Below are 19,336 nucleotides of genomic sequence, written 5' to 3' on the forward strand. Positions count from 1 at the left end.
TTTAATATATATTTTTTTAAAGACAAATGAGGAAGTTATTAATCAATGAGCATTAATTCCTCTGCACAGACTTTCTGCAAGTCCGCAAGTCTTCTTTCTCAAACGAACAAAGATGGCCGTATTTAATGGTTAATTCTCTTCCCCACAAAAAAAAATAGGCCTACATATACAAGCACTCTATGGCCCATTTCAACGCAGTGTTCAGCTCATATATCGCTGTGTAATTTGTGCTTTTAGAGTCATTTTGGAACCCTGTCTGTTTTCTTTTATCAATGACTATCGCTATCTTATTATTATTATTATTATTATTATTATTATTATTATTATTATTATTATTGTTGCTGTTGTATTATTATTATTTAAGTGATCAGTAAGTCATGTGCGGGGCAGATCGAGAGTTAATAGATAAATCCTGTACGAAGCAGAGCGATGGATACTCGTTTGAAGATGAGGCAAATTTTGGTTATATTCATGTGAAAGACATAAATTCTCATGATTCATACAGAGCTAGAGGTATTTTGAGGTAGTTTTGTTCGCTATGTCGTAAAGAAGGGTACCTCCCATTTCTCTGACCGACAGTCTTCTAACATCGTCAAGATACTAACTTTGGATGTACGATCAAAAGATACTCCATTGTATCGTTATGCTTGTTCAGTGAAGCAGATCCAGAGGAGCTCCACAAATCTTCATAATGCACTCAGAGGGCGCAGCATAACGATCGTAATTTTTCTTAAACAGTAACACAGGAAGATATATTTTTTCTAAACATGGCATGTTAACAGCATTTTTTGCTTGACAAATTGTCTTTTATAGGAATCATTCTGGACTTAATGAGAAAATATATTTCATTGTGTTTGTTTATTATTAAATTATTATAAGGTTAGGTAAGGTTGTTTTATATTAACATAAATGAAAAAAAGAAATATACCTATAAGAGAACACTATTGAAAAAAAATAATTTTAAACGAGCTCTTGTTTTACCTATTTGGCAATATATATATATATAATATATATATATATATATATATATATATATATATATATATATATATATATATATATATATATATATATATATATATATTCATGTATATACATTGTAGTTTGTAAATAAATCAAAGAAAAGTATTAGTAATTGAAGCGATTTCGTGATCTCTTACAACATCAATGAGATAAATTTCCAGTGATCAGAAATTTTAAGTCAGGTGACACGTCAGGTCACGAAGAATGGATGACATGTCAGCTAAAGCTAATTTTTTCAACATAATTTACAATCCTTACACGCTTTTTGTATTACGAATGAATCTAATTGATATAATACAGTCCTTACAGGCTTACTGTATTACGAACGAATGTAACTGATAAAATACTAGACCAATATTCAAATAACAATTAATACCATTTTTAATTAGTTTGCTTCTATTGTATATCATTCATTCATTTGCTTGTTATAACATTCACAACCTTTGGAAAACACTGGGATGGATTAAATCTCACATGGATATGAAGAGGATCTGACTTTTGCCCTATTCGTATGCTGTATTTATGTTGCTGTAATCGTTGCTGAAGTTTTTTTTCGGTTTTCCCAAAATATATTTATTGGATTTTGTACAAGGAATCGTGTAGACACAACCATAAGCATTTTGAAGTGAATTTCTAATCAAATAGATTTTTATGATAAAAAGAATTTTGAATACAACTTTGAATTTAATATTCTTAAGTAGAGATGGAGTATCAAGATGATTTTCATATGGCAGAGTTAACAGTCTCAGATGAATATAATCTCTTGTCCTTATTTAGGACTGTGATAAATATTTCTAACAATTTGTAAAGATTTGTCTCAATAACTTTTTTTTCGGATGTTTTCATAGTTACTTTTTTTAAACTGTTGGGCAAAACACTTAGAGCTCACAAGAACACAGAGAACTATCAACGTTTAACACTGTGGTGATGTGATGAATAGTAGTGTACATAAGAACAGATATTTGAAGGTTTTCGACATTCTTTTCTATATATACTCTGTTTTGCTTTAAGGAGGCTAAACCATAATAATATACATGAGACCAGAAATATGTAAGTTTTCTACATTCTTTTCACTATACTTTGTTTAGCTTCATCTACAAGAATTTGCAATAAACTCATGAAGAAACTTGACCACAAGTTAGAAAATCTTATAGAAAATAGTAATTGAACTAAATATGTTAATATTTTTGGAATTAACGTGTACAGTCTCTAGACAGTCATTATTATGGAAACTAGTAAAGTTCTTCGCAACGCTGAGAATTTACCTATAGTTCATATGATCGTAAATAAGGCATGGTTTACAGTTCAGTGTTATAACAAAATGTTTCAATTTCCCTCAGAGATTTTGTAAGTCATAAGAAAATCCTACAAATAAAAGTTAGTTGTTACTAAAACAGACAAAAGAAATCCAGTGATTATCTGAGTAATATGAATGTTGACTTGGTGATGCACTCATTGCAAACTCAAAGAATAACTAATATTCAGCTAATAAAACAATAGGGCGAAGAACAAATTTTAAAATAATACATAATTTGAAAAATCCATATGTATGGATTTTTCAAATTATAAAAACCAGGTAATTCAGCAAGGCTGATAATTGGCTCACTTGGTTCGGTTGTTTACAAATTATCAAAATGGCTACTAGATATATGAGCATAGGTGTAAGCAAAATTTTCAAGAACAATTTTAAGAATAGAATTGATCTGAACAAATTATGTACCATAACAGACTTAAATGATTACAATTTAGTTAATTCTGATATTACATCATTATTCACAAAAGTCCCAGTTGATGACTACGTTTTATAAATGAAGAAATATTAATATATAATTTTTTAATTGCATGGGTCTCCAATCATTGAGTTTATTAAACGATGCATCGTTGATGAAAAATATGTGTTTAATGACGAGTTTTACTCTCAAAAATTAATATGGTATTGGAAAATCTTCTTTCACCTATACTCAGTAATAACGAAAATGGAATTTTCTTAAGTCAAAGTCATGATACGGCTACATGATTCAAACGAGTTCCAACCTGAGTTAGTCTTGCTACATCTTTAACGTTTAATGATGAATTTAAACAAAATATCCCATCGTCATTTATAGATGTTTTAATTATAAAGTAAAGCCAAGAAATTATATTCAAAGATTACATAAACTTATGAATACATAAGCTTATGAACATCTTTCTCCGCCATGTTCTCTCGGTTTTGTAGCGTAGATTTCATAGATGAGAAAATTATGAAGATAAACTAAAAAGCATATGATCTAAAATATTCCAAATGTTTTAATAAGAAATGCTCAAATGTTGCTTGAAACACATTTTAACAACACCAAACAACAAACAGGAGACCATATTCAAACAAGAATAAGTATGGTCTGCAGTATTATGAAAACTTTCTTGATAATCAGAGTTGTGTTTAAAAAGTCAAAAAATAATAAAAAACACCACGTGATCAGAAATTAAACGCAATATGCAGAGGGATGAGTCTAACAGATTTCTTAAACGAAAAGTAATAAATTTTGCTTTGGGAACGCTGCATAAAGTATTGAACTATACTTATATTAACATAAATACATTGAAAGAAATAGCCAAAACTAAAATCCACTATTAATGAGATGTATTTTAAATCTCAATAGAATTTTCAGATGGCTGAGTACACTGGAACAATCAAATCAATGAACGAAAGACAAATAAGGGAGTCAAGTTTCATAAAAATTAGTATTGATAATAATTTGAATATAAGTTAAGTAAATTAAATTTATTCGCAGTAATATAAAATTTAAGAAGAGTATAGGATAAGATAACCAATTTGCCTTTAACACAGAAATCGCCTGTTTAAAAATTTCAGAAGAATGCAAATATTTCTCTTGTGCTGAGTGAGGTCACTAACTCTGTAGGTGAGGTCACATCTCTACTATATAAACATTTGTTTATTACTTTTCTCGTTCCATGACAATGTTAGAGTTCACTAAAACTCTTGGAAAATACTGATTATATATATATATATATATATATATATATATATATATATATATATATATATATATATATATATATATATATATATATATATATATATATAAAATGTTTAATTTTTTCAACACAAAGGCCGTCTCTTACCTAGGCAGAGTGAAAAAAAAAGAGGAAACGTAAAGTTTTCTTCCGTTCACTTTTAGTATTTTATACAGAACTAGCCCCTTGCCCCCGGCATGATTTTATATATATATATATATATATATATATATATATATATATATATATATATATATATATATATATATATATATATATATAATCACATATATATTATCTTATATGGGTGTTAAGCATGGGTGATGAATGTTGCAGCAAGAATGCTGAAGGCAGTGGAGATGTCATGTCTGAGGGCAATGTGTGGTGTGAATATAATACAGAGATTTCGTGGTTTGGAAGTTAGGAGGAGGTGCGGGATTGCCAAAACTGTTGTCCAGAGGGCTGAGGAAGGGTTGAGGTGGTCCGGACATGTATAGAGAATGAAACAAAACAGAATGACTTCGAGAGTGTATAAATCTGTAGTGGAGGGAAGGCGGGGTAGGGGTCGGCCTAGGAAAGGTTGGACGGAGGGGGTAAAGGAGGTTTTGTGTGCGAGGGGCTTGGACTTCCAGCAAGCATGTGTGAGCGTATTTGATACGAGTGAATGGAGGCAAATGGTTTTTAATACTTGACGTGCTGGAGTGTGAGCAAAGTAACATTTATGAAGGGATTCAGGGAAACCGGCAGACCGGACTTGAGCCCTGAAGATGGGAAGTACAGTGCCTGCACTCTGAAGGAGGGGTGTTAATGTTGCAGTTTAAAAACTGTAGTGTAAAGCACCCCTCTGGCAAGACAGTAATGGACTGAATGATGACGGAAGCTTTTCTTTTTCGGGCCACCCTGCCTTGGTGGGAATCGGCCGATGTGTTAATAATAATAATAATAATAATTATATATCTATATATATATATATATACATATATATATATATATATATATATATATATATATATATATATTATATATATATATATATAAAAATATTATTTTTTTATTATCACACTGGCCGATTCCAACCAAGGCAGCGTGGCCCGAAAAAGAAAAACTTTCACCATCATTCACTCCATCACTGTCTTGCCAGAAGGGTGCTTTACACTACAGTTTTTAAACTGCAACATTAACACCCCTCCTTCAGAGTGCAGGCACTGTACTTCCCATCTCCAGGACTCAAGTCCGGCCTGCCGGTTTCCCTGAACCCCTTCATAAATGTTACTTTGCTCACACTCCAACAGCACGTCAAGTATTAAAAACCATTTGTCTCCATTCACTCCTATCAAACACGCTCACGCATGCCTGCTGGAAGTCCAAGCCCCTCGCACACAAAACCTCCTTTACCCCCTCCCTCCAACCTTTCCTAGGCCGACCCCTACCCCGCCTTCCTTCCACTACAGACTGATACACTCTTGAAGTTATTCTGTTTCGCTCCATTCTCTCCACATGTCCGAACCACCTCAACAACCCTTCCTCAGCCCTCTGGACAACAGTTTTGGCAATCCCGCACCTCCTCCTAACTTCCAAACTACGAATTCTCTGCATTATATTCACACCACACATTGCTCTCAGACATGACATCTCCACTGCCTCCAGCCTTCTCCTCGCTGCAACATTCATCACCCATGCTTCACACCCATATAAGAGCGTTGGTAAAACTATACTCTCATACATTCCCCTCTTTGCCTCCAAGGACAAAGTTCTTTGTCTCCACAGACTCCTAAGTGCACCACTCACCCTTTTCCCCTCATCAATTCTATGATTCACCTCATCTTTCATAGACCCATCCGCTGACACGTCCACTCCCAAATATCTGAATTCATTCACCTCCTCCATACTCTCTCCCTCCAATCTGATATCCAATCTTTCATCACCTAATCTTTTTATTATCCTCATAACCTTACTCTTTCCTGTATTCACTTTCAATTTTCTTCTTTTGCACACCCTACCAAATTCATCCACCAATCTCTGCAACTTCTCTTCAGAATCTCCCAAGCGCACAGTGTCATCAGCAAAGACCAACTGTGACAACTCCCACTTTATGTGTGATTCTTTATCTTTTAACTCCACGCCTCTTGCCAAGACCCTCGCATTTACTTCTCTTACAACCCCATCTATAAATATATTAAACAACCACGGTGACATCACACATCCTTGTCTAAGGCCTACTTTTACTGGGAAATAATTTCCCTCTTTCCTACATACTCTAACTTGAGCCTCACTATCCTCGTAAAAACTCTTCACTGCTTTCAGTAACCTACCTCCTACACCATACACGTGCAACATCTGCCACATTGCCCCCCTATCCACCCTGTCATACGCCTTTTCCAAATCCATAAATGCCACAAAAACCTCTTTAGCCTTATCTAAATACTGTTCACTTATATGTTTCACTGTAAACACCTGGTCCACACACCCCCTACCTTTCCTAAAGCCTCCTTGTTCATCTGCTATCCTATTCTCCGTCTTACTCTTAATTTTTTCAATAATAACTCTACCATACACTTTGCCCGGTATACTCAACAGACTTATCCCCCTATAATTTTTGCACTCTCTTTTATTCCCTTTGCCTTTATACAAAGGAACTATGCATGCTCTCTGCCAATCCATAGGTACCTTACCCTCTTCCATACATTTATTAAATAATTGCACCAACCACTCCAAAACTATATCCCCCCTGCTTTTAACATTTCTATCTTTATCCCATCAATCCCGGCTGCTTTACCCCCTTTCATTTTACCTACGGCCTCACGAACTTCCCCCACACTCACAACTGGCTCTTCCTCACTCCTACAAGATGTTGTTTCTCCTTGCCCTATACACGAAATCACAGCTTCCCTATCTTCATCAACATTTAACAATTCCTCAAAATATTCCCTCCATCTTCCCAATACCTCTAACTCTCCATTTAATAACTCTCCTCTCCTATTTTTAACTGACAAATCCATTTGTTCTCTAGGCTTTCTTAACTTGTTAATCTCACACCAAAACTTTTTCTTATTTTCAACAAAATTTGCTGATAACATCTCACCCACTCTCTCATTTGCTCTCTTTTTACATTGCTTCACCACTCTCTTAACCTCTCTCTTTTTCTCCATATACTCTTCCCTCCTTGCATCACTTCTACTTTGTAAAAACTTCTCATATGCTAAGTTTTTCTCTCTTACTACTCTCTTCACATCATCATTCCACCAATCGCTCCTCTTCCCTCCCGCACCCACTTTCCTGTAACCACAAACTTCTGCTGAACACTCTAACACTACATTTTTAAACCTACTCCATATCTCTTCGACCCCATTGCCTATGCTCTCATTAGCCCATCTATCCTCTAATAACTGTTTATATCTTACCCTAACTGCCTCCTCTTTTAGTTTATAAACCTTCACCTCTCTCTTCCCTGATGCTTCTATTCTCCTTGTATCCCATCTACCTTTTACTCTCAGTGTAGCTACAACTAGAAAGTGATCTGATATATCTGTGGCTCCTCTATAAACATGTACATCCTGAAGTCTACTCAACAGTCTTTTATCTACCAATACATAATCCAACAAACTACTGTCATTTCGCCCTACATCATATCTTGTATACTTATTTATCCTCTTTTTCTTAAAATATGTATTACCTATAACCAATCCCCTTTCTATACAAAGTTCAATCAAAGGGCTCCCATTATCATTTACACCTGGCACCCCAAACTTACCTACCACACCCTCTCTAAAAGTTTCTCCTACTTTAGCATTCAGGTCCCCTACCACAATTACTCTCTCACTTTGTTCAAAGGCTCCTATACATTCACTTAACATCTCCCAAAATCTCTCTCTCTCCTCTGCATTCCTCTCTTCTCCAGGTGCATACACGCTTATTATGACCCACTTCTCGCATCCAACCTTTACTTTAATCTACATAATTCTTGAATTTACACATTCATATTCTCTTTTCTCCTTCCATAACTGCTCATTCAACATTACTGCTACCCCTTCCTTTGCTCTAACTCTCTCAGATACTCCAGATTTAATCCCATTTATTTCCCCCACCGAAACTCCCCTACCCCGTTCAGCTTTGTTTCGCTTAGGGCCAGGACATCCAACTTCTTTTCATTCATAACATCAGCAATCATCTCTTTCTTGTCATCCGCACTACATCCACGCACATTTAAGCATCCCAGTTTTATAAAGTTTTTCTTCTTCTCTTTTTAGTAAATATAAATATATATATATATATAAATATATATATATATAAATATATATATAAATATATATATAAATAAATATATATAAATATATATATAAATAAATATATATAAGTATATATATAAATATAAATATATATATAAATATAAATATTTATATTTATATATATATTTATATATATTTATATTTATATATATATTTATATTTATATATATATATATATGCAATAAGATCACAGTAAACAGGTGATGTCAGAATATGCAAAACAACCACTGTGAAAGGATAGTGAAATTCCAAGCATATATATATATATATATATGTGTATATATATATATATATATATATATATATATATATATATATATATATATATATATATATATATATATATATATATATATATATATATATATATATATATGTCGTGCCGAATATGTAAAACTGGCCAATTAGCAAGAACTCATTTAAAATTAAGTCCTTTCTAAAATTTTCTCTTATACGTTTAAAGATATACGTTTTTAATTAATGTTGATGTAAAAATTTATAATTTTGTACCAAAAGGAACTTAGAAAATTTACCTAACCTTATTATAACAAGAGCAATTTATTTTAGCCTAACCCAACTAAATATATTCTAGATTTGTTTACAATAATTTAATACTAAACAAACACAGTGAAATATATTTTTTTCGTTAGGTTCAGAATGATTTTGGCGAAATTATTGCATACATAAATTTTCACATGTCCTATATGGCAAGATGAACGTTGCTATTTAAGCCAAGATCGCAAGTTCTGCCTATTCGGCACGACATTTTACATACATACATATATATATATATATATATATATATATATATATATATATATATATATATATATATAATATGTATTCAATATTCAACGATCCGGGCGTATCCGACCGAAGCAGGGTGACCTAAAAAGAAAAACGAAAGTTTTTGATATTTAGTAATTCATACGGGAGAAGTAGTTTATGTGTATATATATATATATATATATATATATATATATATATATATATATATATATATATATATATATATAATGTATATATATATATATATATATATATATATATATATATATATATATATATATATACAAACATATATTTATATATATGTATATATATATATATTTAAATGTATATATATATACATATATATATATATATATATATATATATATATATATATATATATATATATATATATATATGTCGTGCCGAATAGGCAGAACTTGCCATCTTAGCTTAAATAGCAACGCTCATCTTGCAATATAGGACAAGTGAAAATTTGTGTATGCAATAATTTCGCCAAAATCATTCTGAACCTAACGAAAAAAATATATTCCACTGTGTTTGTTTAGTATTAAATTATTGTAAACAAATCTAAAATATATTTAGTTGGGTTAGGCTAAAATAAATTGTTCTTGTTATAATTAGGTTAGGTAAGTTTTCTAAGATTCTTTTGGAACAAAATTAAAATTTTTTACATTAATATTAATGAAAAAAAAATATATCTTTAAACGTATAAGAGAAAATTTTAGAAGGGACTTAATTTTAAATTAGTTCTTGCTATTTGACCAGTTTTACATATTCGGCACGACATTATATATATATATATATATATATATATATATATATATATATATATATATATATATATATATATATATTCTTGGAATTTCACTATCCTTTTACAGTGGTTGTTTTGCATATTCTGACATCACCTGTTTACTGTGATCTTATTGCATATTATATATATATATATATATATATATATATATATATATATATATATATATATATATATATAATGTCAGGCCGAATATGTAAAACTTGCGATCTTGGCTTAAATAGCAACGCTCATCTTGCCATATAACACAAGCGAAAATTTGTGTATGCAATGATTTCGCAAAAATCATTTTAAATATAACGAAAAATATACATTTCATTGTGTTTGTTGAGTATTAAATTATTGTAAACGCATCTAAAATATATTTAGTTGAGTTAGGCTAAAATAAATTGCGCTTTTTATAATAAGGTTAGGTAAGTTTTCTAAGATTCTTTTGGTGCAAAATTATAAATTTTTACATTAACATTAATGAAGAAAAAAATATTTTTAAACGTATAAGAAATTTTTTTAGAAAGGACTTAATTTTAAATGAGTTCTTGCTAACTGACGAGTTTTACCTATTACTCACGATAAATATATATATATATATATATATATATATATATATATATATATATATATATATATTTTATTTATATATATATATATATATATATATATATATATATATATATATATATATATATATTTTATATATATATATATATATATATATATATATATATATATATATATATATATATATGTCGTGCCGGATAGGCAGAACTCATCGACACCATGCCTAACCCTTCTAGGGTAGGGTAGGTGCCTGAGCCCGAGCCTTTAGCTCATAAGACTGTCATTCCCATTTGCCCCCTTGAGGAGGGGATGGCAGACCAGAGAGGCCTAGCTTGTGGCTAGGCCTGGGGACAATTGGTCCCAAAGATGAGGAGGTACTTGTGCCTCCTCCCATGGAAGACTTAGGTCTCAGACACTCCCTAAAGAGGGAGCCAAGGCCGGGCCACCACTTGGACAAGGCCCGGGCCGGGAGAATACCGGCTAATCTTTAACTAACTAACTAACTAGGCAGAACTTGCGATCTTAGCTTAAATAGCATCGCTCATCTGTGTTTGTTTAGTATTAAATTACTGTAAACAAATCTAAAATATATTTAGTTGGGTTAGGCGAAAATAAATTGCTCGTGTTATAATAAGGTTAGGTAAGTTTTCTAAGTCCCTTTTGGTGCAAAATTATAAATTTTTACATCAACATTAATGAAAAAAATATATCTTTAAGCTTATAAGAGAAAATTTTGGAAAGGTCTTAATTTTAAATGAGTTCTTGCTAATTGACCAGTTTTACATATTCGGCACGACATATATATATAATATATATATAGACATATATATAATATATATATATATATATATATATATATATATATATATATATATATATATATATATATATACATATAATGTATATATATATAGATGTATATATATATATATATATGTATGTATATATAATGTATATATATATATATATATATATATATATATATATATATATATATATATATATATATATATATATATATATATATATATATGTGTGTGTGTGTGTGTGTGTGTGTCGTGAGGCGGTCCCCTGGGAACTTATTCGCTTGGAAACCCTCCTTTTCTTTCCAATTTTGCAAGCTCCTGATGTGTTGATTGCAACACGAAAGGCCTAGAGCTATCATTCTACTCCCCTCGTGGTTGTTTCGCATCTTGTATCGCTTGGTTTGCGATATTTGCTTAATATATATATGCAAGACAAGCCACGGGGGATGTAGTTGAAATCTTTAGCTCAAGTACTTTCACACTTCTCAGTGCGTCTTCATTAGCTGTGCAGTGTTGCAAGGGCAGCAGCACGAGAAATAGGATAAGTTTTTTCAGAGTATGGTTGCGCGGTGGCACCAGCCTCTGACTGAGGTAGAGGCGCCCAGCGGCATGCCAGCCACACACCTCACACGACATGGGGTTGGGTGGAGTAGGCCCCACAGTTTGCAGATGGCATTTAGCTAAGTAAAATAACTAAGAGATAGTTAATAAATAGCCCTAAGCTTCTAACCGCTGGGAACAGGTCATGTGACTTAAGAAGTTACATTACAATAGTGGATCATTTGCCTAAAGAATGCAGCTGATGTGAACAACCTTCTAACTAATGAAATAGAGGGAATAAATTCCTCATTTTTCAACCAGTGTCGCAGAAAATTCCAGAATATTCAGGAAATACTCTCAGTGTCAATTAATATGTCTGTGTGAATCACATTCAGGCTTTTCTTCCTTATAATAACTAAGCAATTCCTTATTTTTTAACACCATTACTATCATTATTATCTACTATCTTCCGCTAATATTATTATTACTACCAATATCATTATAATATTACTAACAACCTAATTCAACAAGCCACTAAACTAGTTGCAATCACCATGTTTCAATCAACTATGTGCACCTTATGTACCTTGTACCGTTGTACCTAGACTGGTTACGACCTCAGTAGGTCACTCTGCATTTCTTTTGGGCTACCCTAGGTTGATCTCATTTGTGCACCAATACCTAAATGAACCCTCATGCCTACTTCCATACTACTGATGTTACATCGCTCAGGTTGCAGTCTGCATTGCAGCACACCACCTAGAGTACCTATAGCATTACGATACCTGTATGCGGTAGTAGCTGAGTGGGTTATAACGATGGTCACGGCAGATTTAACATATTAAATTAAATATCGACGTTTGCGACTGACTTAAGATGTTATATATTATATCGACGTTCACGACGGGCGTTCCATGATGTTCGGATTGCAGACTCCGGTCGAACATAACTGAAACATCAAGAAACCCCCTGGCATAAGGAGCAATCCTTCACTTTTGTTTAACAGTGTTGTTTAAGGCTGTACACAGTAGACTCTACTGAATAACTATAAAGTTTTTGCAGCCCATAATTCGAGTTATATACGGCATTCCTATCATGTTTCAGAAGGGAGGACTCAATTATGTTTCTATGATAGAACTGTTGAGTACAATTATCTGGGAGGTAGCCCACCCTGGTGGGTGATTGCGAGAGCTGACATGGTTCAAGATCTCATTCGACACCTGGCCTGTTCTGATTGAGTACTGATGTTGGGATAATCAAGTTTCCAGAGGTTTACCTGTCTGATCAATGTATGAGAGTGGGCAAAGAGTGCATGGAACCTTGTAAACACCACCCACATTATCAGGTGGTGTGTTTTTAATCAATCTCTGTTTCACTGTTCCAGTCTTCTGAAAGTCAAATTTATATTGAGTTTCTTGAGTGCCTCACAGGCTGACCAAATTTTCATTGAATGGCAAAACCTATACATTTTTACTGTCAGGCGTTTCCCTGGGCTCAGTCCTGTACAAAGTTTCCTACCTGACAGTAGGGCCTTTTCATCAAAATCCCTGGGATATTTCAGTTTTGTGGCTATGTTAATTACCTTGTAGATTTCATCTTCTAAATACTCAGGACTGCAGATATGCGAAGCTCTCACTCCTATTAACACTCCTATTAACCCTAGATTCATGATTGGAATAATAATAAATATATGACGACATATTGGTAGTCATCCTGTAAACTGTGTCGTCATGTATTCATTACTATTCCAATCATGAATCTAGGGTTAAAAGGAGTGTTTTCCGTACAGTGTTCCTGAGAGCTTTGCGTACCTGCAGTCCTGAGAATGTAGAAGATGAAATATTCAAGATATTTAATATTGACACAATACTGAGATATCCCAGGGATATTGTTGAAAAGGCCCTGTGGTCAGGTAGGAAGACTTTCTTCAAGACTAAACCAAAGGAAACGCCTGACAGGAAAATTGCATTGGTGGTGCCATACAATGACAATTTGGTCTGCCATTGTGAAGCACTAAAAATCACTCAATATAAATCTGACTTTCAAAAACATTGGAACAATTAAACAGAGATTGATTAAAAACACACTGCCTAATGTGGGTGGTGTCTGCAAAGTCTCATGCACCCTTTGCACACACTCATACATTGGTTAGACAGGTAAACCTCTGGAAACTAGATTATCCCAACACCAGTACTCAATCAGAACAGACCAGTTGTCGAATGCGATCTTCATCCATGTCGACTCTTGCAATCACCCATTGGGGTGGGTTGCCACTTAGATAATTGTACGAAACAGTTCCATCATGGAAAGAAACATAATTGAGTCCTCCCTCTTGAAACAAGAGAGGAATGCCGTATATAACTCAAATTATGGGTTGTACACACTCGATAGTTATTTAGAAGAGTCTATTGTCCACAGTCTTAAACAACAATGTTATTCAAAAGCGCAGGATTGCTCCTTATGCCAGGGGGTTTCGTGATGTTTCAGTTATGTTCGACAAGAGTCTGCAAACTGAACATCATGATACGCGTGAACGTCGATATAATATGTTAGGTCTGCCGTGACCGTCGTTATAACCCATTCAGCTACTACTGCATACAGGTATCATAATGCCACAAGTGCTCTAGGTGGTGTGATGCAATACAGACTGGAACCTGAGCGATATAACATCAGTAGTAAGGAAGTAGGCATGGAGGTTCATTGAGGTATAGGTGCACATGTGCGATCGTTCTAGGGTAGCCCAAAAGAACTGCAGAGTGACCTATTTAGGTCGTAACCAGTCTAGGTACAGTGGAACAAGGTACACAATGTACCCATAAATAATTGCAACATCGTGATTGCAACTAGTTTTGTGGTTTATTGAATTAGATTGTTAGTAATATTATAATGATAATGTGAATAATAATGATATTAGAGGATGACAGTGGATAATAATGTTAGTAATGGTGTTAAAAATTCAGGAGAATTTGCATAGACATATTAATTGAATATTTTGGAATGTTCTGCGACACCAGCTGACGAAATGAGAGAATTATTCCCTCTATTTCATTAGTTAGAAGGTTGTTCATATTAGCTGCATTCCTTATGTCAGTGATCCACTATTGTAATGTAACTTCTTATGTCACATGACTTGTTCTCAGCGGTTAGAAGCTTAGGGCTGGCTGTTAACTATGTCCCAGTTATTTTACCTTATGCTATCTGAAAACTGTGGGACCTACTCCACCCGACCCCATATAGGGTGGGGTGTGGAGGGACCGGTGTGTGGTTGGCATTCCGCCGGACCTCTCTACCTCAGTCAGAAGCTGGTGCCACCGTGCAATCATACTCTGAAAAAACTACCATATTTCTCCTGTTACTGTCCTTGCAACATTGCAACAGCTCCTGATGGCGCACTGATAAGTGTGAAAGTTCTTGAGCTAAAGATAACCCTTCCCCAGCCCGTGGCTTGTTTTTCATTAAGATCGCTTGTCTGCGATTGTTTTGCATATATATATATATACAAATACAGTGGAAAGTAATCAAATTTCAAGCTACTTCTTAATCTTCCATACATTCTCAAGAAATATTAAATAAAATAATATGAGAGGTTATTTATCTTGCAGAGATGAGTTTTTTATGACTTTCATCTGAAAGTCAAGTAATAAAAGTCTTTTAAAGAACCTCAGATTGTGCTGAAGGTCCTATTTATTAGATCCCATTTTCAAAATATATTACACATGACTTATTACACTTTGAAAATAGAATTTACGTAACAAATTTCTTTGAACGTTATTTAACTGCGTTATGTTTTATCATTTGAGCACAAGGTCATGACTATAAAGCATATATTCACAAGTTAATGCAATATGGGATCATTTTAAGATACGTTGGCAAAAGAAATCATTAACTGATGTCACTCATGACTTGAATTGGGCTTAAGGTCATTGTAAAAAGACCACGAGTGCTACTAGTCTGACTGTTGTGACAGGTCCATGTATGGAGTGTATCAGAATTTTTCATGTCAGGTATATGTGAAAGGCTCATATCTCCTTCATGAAAATGAGGTGCACCTGAATTTTTCTTCTCAGGTGTATGAGTGTGAGGCTCAACTCACTTGTATATAAATGAGGTGTATTTGTATTATTCTTGTCAGGTACATATGAAAGGTTCATCTTTTTTTTATATGAGTAGCATATTGTTATATTTCTTTTACGATTCCTTGGGAACGTGACATAGATCTCGAAAGAGCTTGGAAAATATTATATATATATATATATATATATATATATATATATATATATATATATATATATATATATATATATATATATATATATATATATATAGTGGAGAGAAGACCGGGTAAGGGTCGGCCTAGGAGGGGTTGGAGGGAGGGTAGAAGAGGTTTTGTGTGTGATGGGCATGGACTTCCAGCAAACATGCGTGTGTTAAATAGGCGCAAATGGAGAAAAATGTTTTTAGGACTTTACGTGCTGTTGGAGTGTGGGCAAGGTAATATTTATGAAGGGATTCAGGGAAACCGGCAGACCGGACTTGAGTCCTGGAGATGGGAAATACAGTGTCTGCACTCTGATGGAGGGGTGTTAATGTTGCAGTTTTATAACTGTAGTGTAAGCGCGCCTCTGGCAAGACAATGATAGAGTGAATGATGTAAGTTTTTCTTTTTTAGGCCACCCTGCCATGGTGGGAGAAAGAAGCCGATGTGTTAATAATATATATATATATATATATATATATATATATATATATATATATATATATATATATATATATATATATATATATATATTAGACGTTCTCACACAGAGAAATGAGTTTTATACATGTACTATACTGAGACTACTTTTACCTTGTAGGTACAACTAAGTTATTGTAGTGTGGATTATATCTGAGCTATGTACATAGAAAATCCTCCATTTCATGAAGAAATAAAATTATACTGCATTTCCGGGCTATGTATATATAGTATCCTCCGCTTAGGAACGAAAGTAATAATATACCAGAGGTGTATATATAGGAGGATGATTCACATGGTGATGAGGACAACAGAGGTGTTGTTTAAATGTTGGTATTTTTTTCATTGTTTCGCTCCAGTCGTTGATCTCAGTTTTCAGACATTATCAATATTATTCTTTTCCTACAAAATCATCAAAGGTGATGCTGTGTATTCATAATAAAACATCTATACCCATGGCGTGTTACATTTCTCCCCTAATGTTTTGATAGGGATATTGGCAGTAACTAGTTATTACAGAGAAGTCCTCACACATCAGTCTCCTTTTCCTTGGATCAACCAACAGGCCCACCTCCAGTTTCCCAAGATCTTTATTATCCCCACGTCTTTAAAATGTTTCTCTGTAAATATAATTCAAAGATCCCCACTACGATGTTGAGTGCTACAGTTATACACACACAAAGGAGTGCTCTTGTCCAAGGAACTGTAGCTATTCTTCCCTTCCTAAGATCAAGGACGATTATCTGCCACTCTTCTGATGCTGTATGACCTATATAGCTTGTGAGCTTCTCTATGAACATAATAATAATAATAGTTAAATAATAATAATTATAATAACAATAAAAATAACAATAATAAATAATAATTTAAATAATAATAATAATAATAATATATACAAGTATAGAGCAGCGCAGTCCACCACACACACACACACACACAGGAGCTATGAATCGACCCCTGCAACCACAAATATGTGAATACACACACACGAGTGCAGGATACACTAGTTTGCAGCCAAAATGTATCGGAGATAAAAACTTTACTAATACTGAATTACTGAATAATTGGTTCTGTATATAATGATATAGACTCAGGTGGGCTGCAGTTATTCCCGTCCTGGGAACACAGGAGGGTAAATTACCTTTACAGGGGGACGTTTCAGGATTCAAACCAACAGTGCATATTTGTTTAGACCATATATACAGTTTCCTGTGGCCACAGTGCCTAATAGTTGAAAAAATACTTATGATTTGCTTTATCCAATCAGTTGTTATTATGGTCGTGTTCATTTTCAGCATACTCAAAGAAACACACAGTGAAATAACATTTTTTCTCTCTCTGAAGCATAGAATGTTTCTCATTTTTTAGATGAGTGTTACCACTCATGCAGCAACAATGACTATCACCAGAACAAGTGTCAGCCAGCACTTATGTAGAAGTGTAAACCACCACAGCAAGTGTAGCCAACACTCAAAGCAGCAGCAGCAGCAGCAATGTCAATCGCCACAGGAAATGTCAGCCAGCAATCACGCAGCAACAGCACTTTCAATCACCACAGCAACAGTCACCTCTCACGCAGCAGAAATGTCAGTCGCCATTCAAAACACCACCATCAGACACAAGACAGAGCAGCAGTCACACACAGCAGCAGTGTCAGTCATCACACACGACAGCAGTGTCACCACAGACACAGCAGGAGCAATAGTCACCGCTGAGACAGCAGCAGTAGCAGTCACCACTGACACAGCGGCATATCCAGTTACCATTGACTCCATCTACCACTGACTCTCACATATGTGAATATGCATATAAAAAATGAATGTTTACTGAAAAACATACGTACACTCAAAAATACTTTTACGTACTTCAATATCTTTTAAACAGTACGGGTTGGGCTACGTAGTTTTGACTTAAGGGAAGCAAGGGCATGATTTTTTTCTACGAGGAAAACTTGGTTTCATTAAAAGCATTAAGTAGGAGGGAATCAAAATAACTCTCCTGGAAGTGACACTTAAGTCAGATAATTTTAAGAGCTTAAAAAAATGCAAGGTGTAAAGTAACGAAAATCAACTAAAACGTTGATTAAATAAATTAAAATGTGTTTAACAAGAGATCATTAGGAAGAAGGTAAAATGGAAAAAAGTGAATACAAATGGGACAAAATAAAAACATGAAGTTACAGACAGAGGACCAGGTTAAATGTTATACACCAACACATATTGGGTAAGAAACTGGCTGAGGAAAACACCATTTTGGAAACCCAGTTTAGACATGAGTGAATAAAATATCAGTGAATGACGTTAATTTATGATACGTTAAGGCATGGCGCAACCTACTCCTGTTCGGCAGTTACTGTCTTGCAGTTCCTGAAAGACGCGGCAAACTGCTAACCACGTCAGTCATCAAGGTAGTGTGCAACTACCCAAGAACATATAATTGTGCCCCTCTGCCCCATCATCGCAGGAATCACAGAGGTAGACCCAAGAAAAATTCCACTGAAAACGAGAAAATTTGCGCACAGGTTAGCAAAAAAAAAAAAATCGAAGGTATCACAGTGCGAGCAATCAGAATAATTACAAGTGACGACACTGTTGCTCTCAAATATGAGGCCACAGCCCAAGCACTAAGAAACAAGCACCCAACAAGGGACACCATAATCGTTAACAACAACCCTGAGAAAGACCTCATCACAGGACAATTAATTTGGCCAGAATCAGCAGGATCTGCAAGAGGTTACACTGGAATTCGACCAAAACCCCTCAAA

This window comes from Cherax quadricarinatus, chromosome 19 (genome assembly GCF_038502225.1).
Source record: "Cherax quadricarinatus isolate ZL_2023a chromosome 19, ASM3850222v1, whole genome shotgun sequence".
Classification (NCBI taxonomy): Eukaryota; Metazoa; Arthropoda; class Malacostraca; order Decapoda; family Parastacidae; genus Cherax; species Cherax quadricarinatus.